The following is a 16,185-nucleotide window of genomic DNA, read 5'->3' as shown; positions in this document are numbered from 1 at the left end:
TTGGGTTCCGGAGGAATCCCTGGTGGCAACAGGAGCCAAAATGTCAGCTACCCTCATAGCCCAGGCTCACCCATTGCCTCCCCACAAGGGAGCCAGTGTGCCTTGCCCCCTAGCCGCCCTCCCAGACAATGCTATATATTGATAATTAAAACCCTGAGTCAAATGTACATAGAGGGTAAATACAAAGCTGTTTGGTTGTTTGGTTTTGGTTTGGTTTTGACACAAAGTCTCTTTATGTAGACCAGGCTGACCTTGAACTCACAGATCTGTGTGCTTCTGCCTCCTGAGTGCTGGGGCCAAAGGCGTGCGCCACCACCTCTTGTGCCACAAGAGGCACGAGGTGTGACTGTTTCTGAAACAGAGTCTCTTGTATCCCAAGTTGGCCTTGAACTTGGTATGTAGGTAAGGGTAATCTTGAACTTCTGATCCTTTTGTTTCTGCCTCCCAAGTGCTGGGAATCTAGGCCATACCACCATAGCCTGTATTGCATAAGAGCTAGGGACAAAACTCAGGGCTCTGTGAAGGGCAAGCATTGTACCAATTAAGCCACATTTCCAACTCCAGGCATGCCTTTTACAGATTTATGTATTTATTATATATAAGTACACTGTAGCTGTCTTCAGACACACCAGAAGAGGGCATCAGATTCCATTATAGATGGTTGTGAGCCACCATGTGGTTGCTGGGAATTGAACTCAGGACCTCTGGAAGAGCAGTCGGTGTTCTTAACCACTGAGCCACCTCACCAGCCCAGGCATGCTTTTTAAATAGGAAAAGAAAAAGAGAAAAAAGAAGCTGCATGAAGTACACGCCAGTAATGCAATTCCAGCACTGGGGAGGCTGGGGCAGGAGATTATCTACTTTGAAACCGCCCTTAGCAATATATAAGGAAGAAAGGACGGAAGTGAGGGAGAAAAGAGGAGAGGGAAGGGGAGGGAACAGAGTGGGAAGGAGATGCTGTTTGGGTATCTAAACCAAGGGGCTCCTTGAGGAAGGCACTGTCCCTTGGTCATCTACCCTATGGAGACACAGGGCAGAAGTCAACTCCGTGAATAAAGACGTGCGTAAGAGCTAGGCACAGGGCTGTTATCCCAGCTACTTACGAAGCTGAGACAAGAGGATCACAAAATCAAGATTCGCTTGGGCTGTAAAGTGTACGCGCGAGCCTGGTAACTTGGTGAGACCCTATCTCCGAAAGTAAAGAGAGGGCTGGTGGGTGGGGCCTGACTCGTAAAAGTGAGCCCGAAGACTCCAAGTAGAGACCCAGAACCCACATAAAAAAGCCGGAGGCACTTCCTGTCCGGCCGCTATCGGAAAGCTGCAGCCATGGCCCTGCGCTAACCCATGGCTCTGGGCCTCAACAAAGGCCACAAAGTGATGAAAAACGTCAGCAAGCCGAGACACAGCCGCCGCCGCGGGCGCCTCACCAAGCACACCAAGTTCGTGCGAGATATGATCCGGGAGGTGTGCGGCTTCGCGCCCTACGAGCGGCGCGCCATGGAGCTGCTCAAGGTGTCCAAGGACAAGGGAGCACTCAAGTTTATCAAGAAGAGGGTGGGCACGCACATCCGCGCCAAGAGAAAGAGGGAGGAGCTGAGCAAGGTGCTGGTAGCCATGCGGAAGGCGGCAGACAAGAAGGATTGAGGACCCCTTCCCCAATTAAAGATGGTTCTTAATAAAAAAAAAAAAAAAAAAAAAGCCGGAGGCAGATATTGCGTATACATGGAACCCGAGACTTGGGGATGGGAGCGCAGACAGAGTGACCTGGGAGCTGGTTGGGCAGCTAGCCTAGAAAATGAAGGACAGTGACAGAAACAATCAATGCTGGGGCAGGAGAGGTGGCTCAGTGGCTAAGAGCACTGGATGCTCTTCCAGTAGAGCCGAGTTTCATTCCCAACACATCAGTAACTCCCTTTCACAGACATACACGCCAACAGCCGTAAATATAAAATAAAAATAAACAAAACACTTCTAAAAACACGATGATCAATCCTTAAGGTTGTTCTCTACCCTCCACACACTATAACAATAAAATTAATAAGTAAGGGCTGGAGAGATGGCTCGGTGATTAAGCTGTTCCCAGAACCTAAGTGAGACAGCTCACAGTCACCTAGAACTCAAGTTCCCAGGAGATCTGATGCCCTCTTCTGGCCTCCGCAGGTACTGCACACACAAGAGGCATATTCACACACACGACAGAAACAAAAATGATAAAAATAAATATTTAAAAAGTAGGGCTGGCTGGGGTTGGGGATTTAGCTCAGTGGTAGAGCGCTTGCCTAGCAAGCGCAAGGCCCTGGGTTCAGTCCCCAGCTCCGAAAAAAAAGAAAAGGAAAAAAAAAGTAGGGCTCAGTGGTTAAGAGCACTGACTGCTCTTCCAGAGGTCCTGAGTTCAATTCCCAGCAAGCACATGGTGGCTCTGATGCCCTCTTCTAGTATATCTGAAGACAGCTGCAATGTCTTCAAATAAATAAAAATAAAAAGTAATGAACGTAAAAAGTTGACTGTTGACTGGACCTGTAGATGTCTTGAATCCCAGCACTGGAGGTGGCATGAGTTCAAGGCCAGCCTGGTCCACATAGGCCAGTCAGGGCTACAGAGTGAGTCCCTATCTCAGAAAAGTCAAATACATTGAAGAGATGGCTCTGGGGATTAGAATACTTTCTGTTTTGTTTTTTTCTGTTTTTTTTCCCCCCCCAGAGGACTCAGGTTCAATTTCCAGCACCCACTGGTGGATCACAACCATCTGTTAATTCCAGTTCTGGGGGATCTATCGCCCTCTTCTGGTCTCTATGGGTACTGCATTCATGTCTGTGTACCGCGAACATACATGCGGGCAAAACACCTATATAGGTAAAATAATATGAATAAATGTAAAGCTAAATAAACAAACGAAAATAAAGGGTATCTATGGCTATACGAGGTAGTACACTGTGGTGGCACGCAAAAATAAATTAATTAATTACGAGAAAAGCAGATGAATGTGGGAGGGTTTTCTCCCATCCCCAAAGCCCAGGATGAATACAAGCAGAAGACAGCTGACACATTTTTTAGTTTGTACAATGGGCGATTAATGGAGGCTGGTCTCCTGGAAGCCATGGTTTAAGGTCTGGAGAGTGGGACCCAGGCTAGAGATATGCTCAGGGCCACCCTTGAGGCAGCTACAGCTGGACATAGCCAACTGGTGGCAACCCTGCAGAAGGCAGTGAGGGCTGGGTACCAGCTGCTCTCTGCCTCACCACAAGCCAAAGCATTAAGGGCATTGATGTCACCCACAGAGGCCACTTACCAGGGAACAGACTAGGTTATGAAGTACAGCTTTAGGTGACCAGGTAAACGAAGAAATCTAGCACAAAAGAGAACACAGGATCCCAGGACCTTGGGGTTTTGTTTTTGTTTTTGTTTTTTTGGTGGGGTGGAGTTTGTTTGGGTTTTTTGTTTGTTTGGTTGGTGGGTTTTAGGTTGAATTTATTTTATTTTATTTTTGGAACAAGTTTTGTCTGTGTAGCCCTGGCTGTCCTGAGACTCACTCTGTAGACCAGGCTGGCCTTGAACTCACAGAGACCCGCCTGCCTCTGCCTCCTGAGTGCTGGGATGAAAGGTGTGTGCCACCCGCACCCGACTTTTTTTTTAACATTATTTTGTCTATGTGCAGACGCGCATGCATCATGATGTCTGTTTGAAGGTCAGAGGGTAATTTACAGGATTCGGGTTTTTCCTTTCACCGTATAAACTCTGGGTACCAAAGCTGTCCCAAGCACTTCCGCCCGCGGAACCAGATTATGTCCCCATGACCACCACTGAGTGCCCTTCTAACAACCATAACCATCACCCCTGGGTCCCTACTGTCTTGGAAGCAGTGCCATCCCATTCTCCAGTGGTGACAACTGGAGCTCAGACTGCTCGAAGGACTTGTCCACCATCGCACAGCAGGATCGAGCCAGGCCCCCGGGTCTCACGGCCTCTCTGCAACATCCTCTCCAGCCCCGAATCCTCTGCAAAGCGAATGTGTTCTGGTTCCGTCTCCGAAGTTCAAAGGGCGCCTCCAGGCTGCACAGCTGCTGGGGCAGGAGGGACAGGAAGCAGTTCGCTATTAACCGGAGCAGGTGACAGGCAGCCTGTCTGGTTGCAGCCTCAGGGATTTCTTTTTTTAACCCCCCCAGTGGGTGGAGCCACCTCTCTCCCCAGGTGCCTCCTGGAATAGCTGGCCAGCCTCAACCTCCGGGTTTAGATCTCGAGAACTGGGCACAGCCCTCAGTATCCTTCCTGCCTCTCTGACTGTGACTTCAAGCTAATCAGAATGATAGAGCAGTTCAGTGCTGACAGCCAAGTCCCCCTCTTCACACTGTCACTGCTCTGTCATGGTCCCCTAGCACTCAATAGTATCTGCAGGTAGGTATTATGGGATGTTGGCTTTCACTTGCCTGTGGACACAGAACAACTCAGACCCTCAGTGCTAGGCCCTAACCCAGGCGGCTCTGAACACCCAAGTAAGCATGCCCGCCAGCTGAACTGGGTCAGGCAGGTCACTTCCTGTGTCTTAGTGCGATCCTCTAGAACATAGGGATGACAGCATCCACTTCATCTTGTCCCAGTTCAGATAAAATGTGCGCTTCATACAGCAGAGAGCACTGCCGGGGGCCGCAGCTCGGCTGGCACAGTGCTTGTCCGGCACACACAAAGCCCTGAGTTCAACCCCTGGCACTGCAGAAATGGCCATGGTGGGGCACTGTCCTGCGATCCCTGCACTTAGGGAGGCAGACACTAGGATCGGAAGTTTAAGGTCATCCTTGACTACATGGGGAGTTCAGGGCTAGCCTGGGCTACGTGAGATTTTGAGTGAAAAAACAAACCAATCAGCAGATAGAATCAAGGGTGTGGGTTTAGTGTTCACGTCCCAGCCATATCCTAGGAGGCCTGAAAACTGTGTCCCAAAGCATCTAAACGGCCACCACCAAGGACCCTGAACTTTTCAGGTCCCACCTTACTTGGCAGATGAGGAAACAAGCTGCTGAGGCCTCCAAAGGCCCTGCAAAGCCTGGCAGGGCTGCTCCCCAGTGGGAGGCTGAGCTGGTAGCACTCTCAGGTCCTTGACAACGCAGGAAGACATCCCCTGCCTCAGTGTAGTGATTACTGGCATTGTCCTACACAATGCTACCGACCATGACAATACAACAATCACAGAGGGGATTATTTCCACGGGCTCCACAATCATCCCACCCCATGGGAGGGGTCTGGGGTAGAAGAAGAGGCTCCCAGGCAGGATGCGAGCAAACAAGCCTAGAGGACCCGCAGCTGGGGCCCAGGTGCAGGAGAGAGAGTGAGGCAGGAAGCGGGCAGCCCATGCTTTCTTTCCTCTTCTTTCTTATTTGTTTGAAAAGCCACTTTACTTTCTAAATCGGTCATTGTCACCCGTTGGCCCCCACCCCACCTGGGCCAAGGCCTCCTGTGACAAGGGCTTAAGAGGAAGCTCAAGGGGACAGGGCCTCAGCTCGGGGTGGATATGAGGCTTCATCCTTGACAAGGACTTCGTAGGCCACCTCCAAGTGACAAGGTTCCCTTGGATGTACCTGCCTGAGTCGGCATGAACCGAGTCCTTCAGCTTCAACTGCCAGGGAATGGGCCAAGGGACTCCACAGACAGGAGGAAGTCAGTAGCGGTTAGGGGTATGGCTCCTGAGGTCTGTCACCCTGGCAAATCTTGCCACCTCTCTGACCTTTACTTTCTCACCCGTGCAAATGGAAGGCCTGAGGAAATGGAAGGTAATGAAATGCCTCTGGGCTAAGCATTGCCATTAGCTGGGATTATTTAAGAAGCCACCAGTCCTTGGGCATTTGACAAAGTATCTCATTGAACCCGCACACACAGGATTAGGTAGATGAGAGAAGAGAAGCGAGCTGGGAAGCTCAACAGGAAGTTTCCACAGCCACCCGACCCGGGTTTTGCAGGGCAGGAAGAGTTCATCATTGAAGACAGGGTGAGGGGCCTGGACATTCCTGTGGGAGGTTCAAGGCCTCAACTTTACAAACGTCGCCCAACTGTGTCCCTCTAGGCTCTACCTACTAGCCAGGGGCAGCAGCCTGGAGCCAGCTCTGGGACCTGGAAGTATTCATAGGGTTGCTGCTGATTGGGGAACAGAAGGAAGTTAGCAAAAAGTGCCACACAAAAAAGAGGCTGGTGTACTGACATACTGGACACATGGATGGATGAGTGGATGGATGGATGGGTGGGTGGGTGGATGGATGGATGGATGGATGGATGGGTGGGTGTGTATGTATGGGTGGGTGGGTGGATGAAGGAACAGGAGAAGGAAGGAATGGGTAGATAGATGAAGGCCTCCATAGTGCTGAATTTACAAGTTATCTTCTGTATCATGTGCCATACTTTTTTTTTTTTTTTTTTCCGGAGCTGGGGACCGAACCCAGGGCCTTGCGCTTCCTAGGTAAGCGCTCTACCACTGAGCTAAATCCCCAGCCCCTGCCATACTTTTTCCTATGTGTGTACACATTTACATGTTCCTGTACATGCAAGGACACGTGTGTACAGGTGTACATCCCTGTGTGTGGGTGTGCACGTAGAGGAGCCCCGACAACAACCTTGGCTGTCATTCCTCAGGTGCTATCTACCCTGGCTTTCGTTTTATTGTTTTGTTGTTGTTGTGTGTTTGAGACAGAGAGAACACATGGGTGTCTAGGTGCATGTCACCAAATTTGTGTGAAGATTAGAGGGCAACTTGTAGACGTCAGTTCTCTCCTTCCCTCAGAGAGCTCCAGGGGTTGAACTCCGGTCATCAGGCTTGAGTGGCAAGTGCTTTTGACCTGGGCCCTCCCTCTTGGTTTTGGAAAGTCTCTCACTAATCTGGAACTCACCAAGGAGACTAGTCTGGCTGGTCAGGGAGTGACAGCCATTTCTCTCTCAAGTTTGTGCTCCATGCTTGGCTGTAAAAAAGGTGGGCACAGTGGTGCACATTGCCTTTAATCCAGTTCTGGAGAGGCAGAAGCAGGCAAATCTCTGTGAGTTTGAGGTCAACCTGGTCTACATTAGTGACTTCCAGGCTACACAGACCCTGTCTCAAAACACAAAGAAAGAACACACACACACACACTCACTCACTCACACACACACACACACACTCACACAGACATTCACACTCACACATACACACAAACACACTCACACACACTCACTCACACAAACACACACACTCACACACACAGACATTCACACTCACACATACACACAAACACACTCACACTCACACACACTGGGGTTAAGGGGATTGACCTCAGGTCTTTCACATTTACTAACTGTTCTATTCCCTTCACTTTCCCTTAACCATCTCCACCACCCAGGGAGGTACCTAGAGGAATATTATCCCCATTTTACAGATGAGGAAGTTGAGGTATAAAGAGGAGTAGGAAGTCATTCACCTGAGGGTACAGAGTTAAGAAACAGCAGATCAGAACTGGGACCCTGGCACCCAGACCACAGGAACCATGGGTTTAGTCACTACCATAACTATCTCTCCCTTGTGACTGGGACTTAGCACATCCTCTGGGCCCCCCTCACCTCCATATGAAGATCCTGGGACCCCTTTCTGGCTGAGCTGGTGGTGGGGACAACACCCCTGTTGGGGATCACTGATACTTTCTATCAGTCTTTCCTTAACCTCTGTGCCTGTTTCTCCAGTGGGTAAAGGGTATAAAATATGAGTAGGATAAAGTCTACACCTTAAGTATTCTTTATGTTTCTTTTCAAGGTCAGAGAAACGTGTGTGTGTGTGTGTGTGTGTGTGTGTGTGTGTGTGTGTGTGTGTAGGGGGGTCCAGTTCTCTTCTTTCATTGGACGGGATCCGGGGATTGAACTCGGGTCCTCGTGCTTGGAGGCAAGCCTTTAACCACTGCTGGCCCCAATTACTCCATATGTCTGTTTCCAGACCTTTTGGCTGCCCTTAATTACACACCATAAGGTGCCCTAGAACGAATGTCAGAGAGAGAGAGAGAGGAGGGTGGGGTGCTGTAAGGATTTCTCAGGACCCACAGACACTGGGCACCGGGACAGGACTTTTGTGTGAAGTGGTTATTAGAATGGAGAAAAGGATCGAGCTGGGTGTTCAATGTCCCGTATTCTATTCCTTTTTTTTTTTTTCTTTTTTTTTTTTTTTTTTTTTGTTTCCGGAGCTGGGGACCGAACCCAGGGCCTTGCGCTTGCTAGGCAAGCGCTCTACCACTGAGCTAAATCCCCAACCCCTATGTCCCGTATTCTAGATGGTGTCCACCCCAGCTCATTTGCGACCCTGTCACTTGCCCCTTTCTGGACTCAGTTTCCCCATTACAAATCGGATGCAACAGCATGCTCGTAAGTGAAATTGCGTGTGGGTTTTTTTTTTTTTTGGGGGGGGGGAGGGTATTAGAGACTGAATAGAAGTCTAGAAGACAGAAGCCCAGGAGACCCAGAAGGGCTTTTAAATGCATGCCCAGATCACCCCTCCCCTTTCTCTGAGGTGATAGGCAGAGATCCAGCTCCTGGGATGGACCAGAGGGCTTCAAGCAGTGCTCAGACCTCAGCTGTTCCTCGAAGCTCTAATCCAGGCCTTGACCTAACCTGCGTCTTTGCCTGTAAAATGGGTCTGAAGATAAAATATCTCCTCATTCCCACTCTCCAGATGAGAAGACTGAGTTTCCACGAGGCCTGGGACTTAATGGCGTTCCTCTCCTGACCTGCTCTCTCTGCCTCAGCATGGGAATCCTGGCTGGTCCCTCCCCAGGCCAGGCATACTGTCTGCTGCTTCTCACTGGGTGACAGCTCACCCTGGGAGGCTGCCCCCTGAGCCAGCCTTGGTGACCCCGATTATGACACCTGACTGACCCTGAGCTGTTTTCCAGCCTGTGTCTATCTTTTTTCCTTTGTTTTGTTTTGAGACAGGGTCCTGCTGTGCGGCCCCAGGTTGGTCTCACATGTGTGCTATCTCTAGGGTTACAAGCATTAGCCACCATATTTGGAGCAAAGGTTTTTTGTTTGTCTGTTTGTTTTGTTTTTTTTTTTTTTTTTTTTTTTTTTGGAGCTGGGGACCGAACCCAGGGCCTTGCGCTTCCTAGGTAAGCGCTCTACCACTGAGCTAAATCCCCAGCCCCTGTCTGTTTGTTTTAGCAAGGATTTAGTCCTTCTTCCTGACGGATCCCAGTTCTCTCCAGGTTCTTCTCTTTGGGGCGGGCTTGGTTGGCATCCACTCCAAAGCCCCACCCTCTGATAGGAACAGACAGGCCAATCACAAAACCCCATTTCCTTCGCGTGGGTCTGGGCATATGATACAAGTTAGGCCAATCAGAATCGCCCGCCCTGGGATTTTTGACTGGAGCAAGTGTGGAAGGTTGAGTGTCCCGAAATGTGAGCAATCGACTGTTGATTAGTCGTCCCTTCCTGGGATTGGAGAGGAAGGGGTCTGGTGGAAAAGCCAGGGTCAGGGAGATGGGTTAGTGAGTCAAGGCACTTGTCGCCAAACCTGCTCACGTGAGCTCAAACCCCAGAATTACTTGGTTGAAGGAGAGAAACGAACCACTCCTGCAAATTACGCTCTGGTCTCACATGCGCCATAGCGTGTACAATGTAGCTGTTGGGCTCACTTACAGGAACTTGAGGGAGGAGTTCTCTATAGGAGTGTGGGTGAGCCCCAAGCAGCCACGCCACTAGAACTCCCACTCAAGCCCAGGGAGGCAACCTCTCCTAGCTGCACAGATGGAGTTCCCTGTCCCCTTGGGTTAACTGTTTATCATCTTTGTACTGTAGCCCCTCCAAAGACCATGCACAGCTTGGTTACGCACTGCAGCTGGAAGGTGGGTAGAGAGGGAGGCTCTAATGACCAACAGGCCCAGGGGGTCACATTGAGTCATATAATCACAGCTGCTCTGATTAATGACTGTCCGGACATAATGACTAACATCTTTATCACCAGCATTGTGGAGGCAGAGGCAGGCTGATACCTGAGTTTAAGGCCAGCCTGGTCCACATAGAGTTTTGGGGCTAGCCAAGGTTACATAGTAAGACTGTTTCAAAAGGCAGTAAGGAGAGAAGAAGGAAATGTCGATGATGACTTTGCTGGAAGAACGGAGTTCCACAGAAGAAGATGAACTAACGACACCGTTAGAAACTCTGGATCCAGCCATGCCTGACTTTTGACTCACACTTGAAACTCTTTTTTTTTTTTTTTTTTTTTTTTTTGAGCTGGGGACCAAACCCAGGGCCTTGTGCTTCCTAGGTAAGCGCTCTACCACTGAGCTAAATCCCCAACCCCTTGAAACTCTTTAAGAAAAAGGATTCACTTAACTTTTAACTTCCTTTTATTTTTTCTAAACTAGTTTGAAGCAAGTTTCTGGCAAAACCAAGATGATTGATTAATAGTTCCTCGCTCTCCTCTGTGCAGCTCTGCTGTCTGACACCGGCAGTTACTTTAGTGGCAGTAATGGAGGTTTCAAACGCCATCTCTCCTTATTCAGTTCCAGGTTCAACAAACCAGTCAGTGTTGTCCCCGCCCCCTCTCCCGCTGTGCCTGCCCCTCTCCTATACTTTGACCTTGTGTTGCTCCCAGGATTCTCCTGTTCACTGCTCTGTTCCAGAAGGTTCTTGTGCTGGTGCATTTGTCTTTCCTCACTCCTCTGTATCACCTCCTTGGTTCAGATCGCCTTGGGTTCCACGAAGAGTTCTGCCAGCCTTCTCTTAACCGGCTTTATTTGTTTTTGTTTGTTTGTTTATTGCTGCAGGAGCCCTACAGCCTGGAATTTTGTGTGCATGCTCAGCAAGCATTCTGAGCCACATCCTCGGCCTCCCAGCTTGGCTCGTAACCGGCAGGCCTCTGGATCCACCTAGAAGGAATAATTACAGTTCTGTACAGTGTAGACAAAGTGTGAAGTGTGTTTTCTTGTTGGTCTTTAGATCTCTTTGCCCAGTGGGGAGACAGAGTCAGTAACCAACTTTACAGATAAAAATCTTGTCTCAAAACGTGGTTCTGACCTAAGTGCCCCATTTTCCAGATGAGATGAAGACAAAAGAAATCCAGGGGGCTGGAGAGATGGCTCAGTGGTTAAGAGCACTGACTTCTCTTCCAGAGGTCCTGAGTTCAATTCCCAGCAACCACATGGTGGCTCACAACCATCTGTAAAGAGATCCGATGCCCTCTTCTGGTGTATCTGAAGACAGCTACAGTGTACCTATATATAATAAATAAATAAATCTTTAAAAAAAAAAAAAAAAAAGAAATCCAGGGTCCCTGAGTAAGAGAGGACGCCAGCCAGGGCAAAGACTAGGGGTGAAGGCACAACAGCCACAAAAGAGACAACTGCTGCATGGTTCTAGGTATTCCGGTCTCCCACCTAGGTTATCTCACTAGTCTAGACTGGCCTGAACTTACTGTGTACCAGAATGACCTTGAACCGAGCGTCCTGCCCACCTCCTCAGTACCGAGGTTACAGGTGTGGGCCACCCCACCCGACTCATTGTCAGCTTCCTCTTTTTCTAAGGTTTTCTTATTTCGTGTGTGTGAATGTCGAAATGTTTTGCCCGCATGGATGTCCCTACACAGAAGTTTGTGTACCACATATGGGCGTGGTGCCCAAAAAGGGCAGCATCAAATCCCTTGGAACTGGAGTTACAGATGATTCTGAGCCCCCATGTGGGTGCTGGGAATCAAAACCAGGCCCTCTGCAGCAGCAGCAGCAGCAGCAGCAGCAGCAGCAGCAGCAGCAGCAGCAGCAACAAGCGTTTGGCAGCAGAACCATCTCTGCAGCCCTCCTCCCTCTCCCACACCCCTCCCCCTTTAAAGACAAGTTCACCCTGTAGACCTCTAGTTGGCCTCGAAGGTGCACAGATCTTCCTGGTTCTGTCTCTCATGAATACTCAAGAGTATAGGTGTGCACCACCACGCATGGCGGATGGACTACTTGGGGTGAACCCAGGACCCCCTGCATTCGAACTAAGCAAGTCCTCTATCACCTGAGAGACATCCACAGACCCTAGGTTCGGTTTGGTTCCTGTTTGTTACCGAAATAAGGTTTCTAACCCCCAGCACTCAGGAGGTGGAGGCCTGCAGATCTCTGTAGTTAAAGGGCAGCCTGATCTACAGAGAAAGTTTCCTGAAAGCCAGGGCAACACAGAGAGAGCCCTGTCCCGAAAAAGCAAATAAAAGTGTGTGTGTTGGGGGTTGCGGGTGGGGGGTGGTTTCAATATGTAGCCCAGGCTAGCCTCAAAATCACCATCTTCCTCTACTGCTTCAGCAACCTAACTAATTATGGGATTACGATTGTGCAGCGGCAAGCCCAGTGGGGTCGTCTGTTCTGAAGAAGGGTTGCTTAATCTCATTTGAAGAAACTGAGGCGCGGGAGAGTTTCTATCTTGCCTCTTCCTCTTGACGCTTGGGCTACTGAAGCATCATCCTTAACCTGACACGGGAAGGAGACGTCCTGTTCTAGAGGATGCAGTTGCGGCTCAGAAGCCAAGAGCCCAGGTTGAGGGTGGTACCTTGCGATCCTCGGCTCGGGCTCGGGACCAGGGGGGAGCTGCCTGAGAGTGGGCGGCCCCTCCCTACAGCCGCAGTGAAAGCGGAGCGTCCCGCAGCGAGCTCAGCAGGTGCACCGTTCTCCGCGGGTGTGCTGGCGTGGGCGTGGGCGAAGGACCCAGGCGGTCCCCACGCCCATCCTCCCTTCTGCCTGCCCTCCCTCCAGTGGCTGGTGGCAGGTGAGTGGGTGTCGAGGAACCGCCAGGCAGCGGAGAAAACAGGACGCCGCAGAAATCTGATTACTCACCTGCAGCTGCGCAGCCCCAGGGCTAATAAAAGCAGAACATCCTGTTGTTTCTTATTACCGCCCCGTGCCTCCCCCAGCCCGGTCCGCTCCCAGCTGCAGCCCTGGCTCGGCTCTAACTGATCGCCCAAAACCGGTAGCCCCGGGGTCCATGCCCCTTGAAGCCTGACCCCACTGCCTGCCCAGCACAGGGTGGGATTAGGGTAGGCTCCGAGGGTGGCCTTGCTCACCTGCTTGGTCCTCACCTGGATGCGAGTTAACAATACACATTCTCAGGCGCGGTCTACACCTGCTGGGTTAGGAATTCCGGCAGTTTAGGCCCCCAGAGTCTAAACCCCAATGAAACGGGGTTGACTTTTGTGAGAGACGTTAGAGAGCCACCAAGCTCAGGTGTTATGGGTGTGTTCCTCCTGGCTGCTACCTAGAAGTTAGGGGTGGAACGGACCCCCATTTCCAGTCTTGGGCAAGTTCTTGACTCCCAGAGCAAACCACCCAGCACCCAGAAGGCTTGGTAGTGGTCACTTCGGAGGAGCTGTGGTGGTTTTACACCGATTGCTAGGTTTGCAGCATCTAGGATCACCTAGGGAACAAGCCTTCGGGCTTGTCTGTGCTGCAGTTAAAGGAGGTGGGAGATCTGCCCTGGATGTGGGCAGTGCCATTCCAGGAGCTGCGGTTCTAGTCTGAATTAAAAAAAAAAAAATCGTCGAGCTGAGTGAGCAGGGCTCATCTTTCTGCTTCCTGACTGCACAGGCGATGTGACCAGCCACGTTACACACCTGCTGACGGGACTTCGTCATCCTGATGGACAATACCCTCCAATATTGGGAGTTACTTTTGTCAGGGAAGTTTTTACAGCAATGAGAAATGTAGTTTACACAGAGATGAGCTGGGACCAGGCACTGAGAGTGTACCACTATGGGGAGGGATGCAGGGACCACTCGGTGCATGTTTGAGAAAGGCCCTTCACTCCCCACTACATCAGGAAAATGGTCCTGCCTGGGCACTAGTGGCCCATCCAGGAGCCTCTTCTACCTATGACAGGTGGGACAGGCCACATCTTTCTCCAAACTCTCAGCTTCCACAGCTCAAGAGCAGCTCCGATCCCAGCATCCTCCTTGGCTGGTCCCCAATGACGATTCAGCTTCTCTCACTCACTGGGGTCCGGGGCACCTTGGCCTACTGTACATGCACACAACCCTCTTAGGTGAGACTCTTCCCAAGCGAGTTCTGCCCTGAGCTCATTCAGAACAGGGTACCCCTGGGTCCTGATTCAATTGACAGGTCATGGACACATGACAAGGTCATCTGGTGGATATGCCAGAGAGTGCTGTCCCTGAGCTGCCAAAAAGGTCTCCCAGCTCATCCATTGTTTTCTCCAGAGTAGCTCTCCAGTCTGTCTGCTTCTTTCTTCCCCACCTGTTGCCACCAGGCAGAGGGCTTATCTCTTGATTGGATTAATTATTAATCCCAGAATTCCACTTGTTTGTTTGCTTTGAGATAGGGTCTTGCTATGTAGTCCTTGCTGGCCTAGAACTTGATATGTAGACATCCCCTTGGGTCATTATTAATTTAGTTGAGTTTTGGCTCATGTAGCCCAGGCTGCCCTCATAAACTCACTATGTAGATAAGGATGACCTTTAACTTTTTTTTTAAAGATTTATTTAGTTATTTAGTTATTATATATAAGTACACTGTAGCTGTCTCCAGACACACTAGAAGAGGGCATCAGATCTCATTACGGATGGTTGTGAGCCACCATGTGGTTTCTGGGAATTGAACTCAGGACCTTTGGAAGAGTAGACGGTACTCTTACTTAACCGCTGAGCCATCTCTCCAGCCCGACCTTTAACTCTTAAACCCAAATCTCCAGTCCCTCACCCCGGTTACCCTAACAGACTTCTCAGGTGGCCCGGTGGCTCCTGTCACCCCTCACTCTTGTCCCAGGATCTTTCTGAGACTGTTTTTTTCCCTTGACTGGGTGCAAACCTCAGGGCTATCAGCATGGCATCTAAACTCCTGCCGTTCAATGCTGCCATGGCAGTTCCCTTCAATCCACCTCAAGGCCAAGCTGAGTGACATGGAGCCAGCTACCTCAGAGCATCCCCTGAAACATGGGATACAAAAGAGACAGCAGAAATGGGGTTAGAATGAATAGCTCAAAGTCACATAGCTGGTAAGTAGCAGAGATGGGACTTGAACCCAAGTCTTTCTGGTGCTCTCAGCTGGGCTGCTGTTGGGTCTGCTTCCACCTGGGTCAGGGTCTCCTTTGGTTTGTATCTTCTCTGGTATTTGAGAGGATGCTTGGCTTGTGGTAGATGTTTCATAAATAAATGAATGGACGGGCATTTCTGTCTGGACCCCCAGTTAATCCGCAGCCGGTGGATGTGATGCACATCTTCAATCCCAGCAGAGACAGGTAGATCCTTGAGTTTGATGCCAGCCTGGTCTATAGAGTGAGTTCCAGGATAACCAGACATTCACAGAGACACCCTGCCTTGAAAACAAAACAGAATAAAAAAGAAAAGAAGCAAACCTGCAGATGTGGCAGATGTGGACCATTGTGTGTGTGTGTGTGTGTGTGTGTGTGTGTGTGTATACACATGGGCTTACTAGTTGTTCCCAGGTTAGCCCTGACCCCCCCCCCCCCTCTCTCGGCCTTGAATTTATGTCTTGGGCCCAGATTACAGGCAGGACCTGCCATACCTGGCCAGGCCAGCCGACTGGTCTGTCTTTCCTCCTATCTGTCTTTTTTTCCTTGGAGCTGGGGACCGAACCCGGGGCCTTGAGCTTGCTAGGCAAGCGCTCTACCACTGAGCTAAATCCCCAACCCCTCCTAACTGTCTTTTAAGGCAGGGTCCCCCTCTGTAGCCCAAGCTATCCTCTGATTCACAGTAACCCCCTCCTAACTTCTCCAGTGCTTGACACACAGCCATAAACTACCACATCCAACACATCTTCCCGGTCCTCACCCTCTCCAGTTGGTATTTTCTGCTTACTTTTCAGAGAAAGAGAAAGAGAGAGAGAGAGAGAGAGAGAGAGAGAGAGAGAGAGAGAATATTTGGATTCTTTTGGATTCGAGACTTTTTTGTTGTTTTGTTTCATCTTGAGTTTTGTTGTTACTTTGTTTCACTTTTGTTTTACAAGAAGATTTGTTTTATTTTTAGCTATGTATGCTTGCCTGTGGGAGTGGGTAGGCACATGCGTGCACAGGTGCCTAGGGCCAGAAGAAGGTGTCAGATCCAGACAGTTGTGAGTCACCTCGCATGCACCCATGGTACCCTAACTTGGGTCCTCTGCAAGTGCAGCACACGGTTTTAGCCACTGAGCCTCTGGCCTTTGCTTTTTGAGACAGGTTTCACCATGTAGCCCAGGTTGGAATGGAAGGCCTAATCTT

The 16,185-nt window shown here is 50.2% G+C and overlaps 1 long non-coding RNA gene and 1 pseudogene across 3 annotated transcripts; both read left to right on the top strand.

Moving 5' to 3' along the window:
* Nucleotides 1-1,292: 1,292 nt before the first annotated feature.
* Nucleotides 1,293-2,312, top strand: LOC134487013 (large ribosomal subunit protein eL36-like; annotated as a pseudogene). Its single transcript, XR_015621240.1, has one exon. The product of XR_015621240.1 is annotated as a large ribosomal subunit protein eL36-like, transcript variant X2 (transcript).
* A 3,153-nt stretch (nt 2,313-5,465) lies between these two features.
* On the top strand, nt 5,466-11,212 carry LOC120103009 (uncharacterized). Of its 2 annotated transcripts, none has more exons than XR_015621242.1 (3): nt 5,466-5,762; nt 8,268-8,358; nt 10,758-11,212. It is a non-coding gene; the product is annotated as an uncharacterized LOC120103009 (long non-coding RNA). The 2 variants fall into 2 exon arrangements; XR_015621243.1 differs by lacking the exon at nt 5,466-5,762 and adding an exon at nt 5,952-6,105 and having other exon boundaries at nt 10,758-10,845.
* The last annotated feature ends 4,973 nt before the right edge of the window (nt 11,213-16,185 follow it).

This window comes from Rattus norvegicus, chromosome 5 (assembly GCF_021556685.1).
Source record: "Rattus norvegicus strain SHRSP/BbbUtx chromosome 5, alternate assembly SHRSP_T2T, whole genome shotgun sequence".
Classification (NCBI taxonomy): domain Eukaryota; kingdom Metazoa; phylum Chordata; class Mammalia; order Rodentia; family Muridae; genus Rattus; species Rattus norvegicus.
The sequence above is the reverse complement of the archived record's forward strand: the minus strand, read 5'-3'. Positions and strand labels throughout refer to the sequence as shown.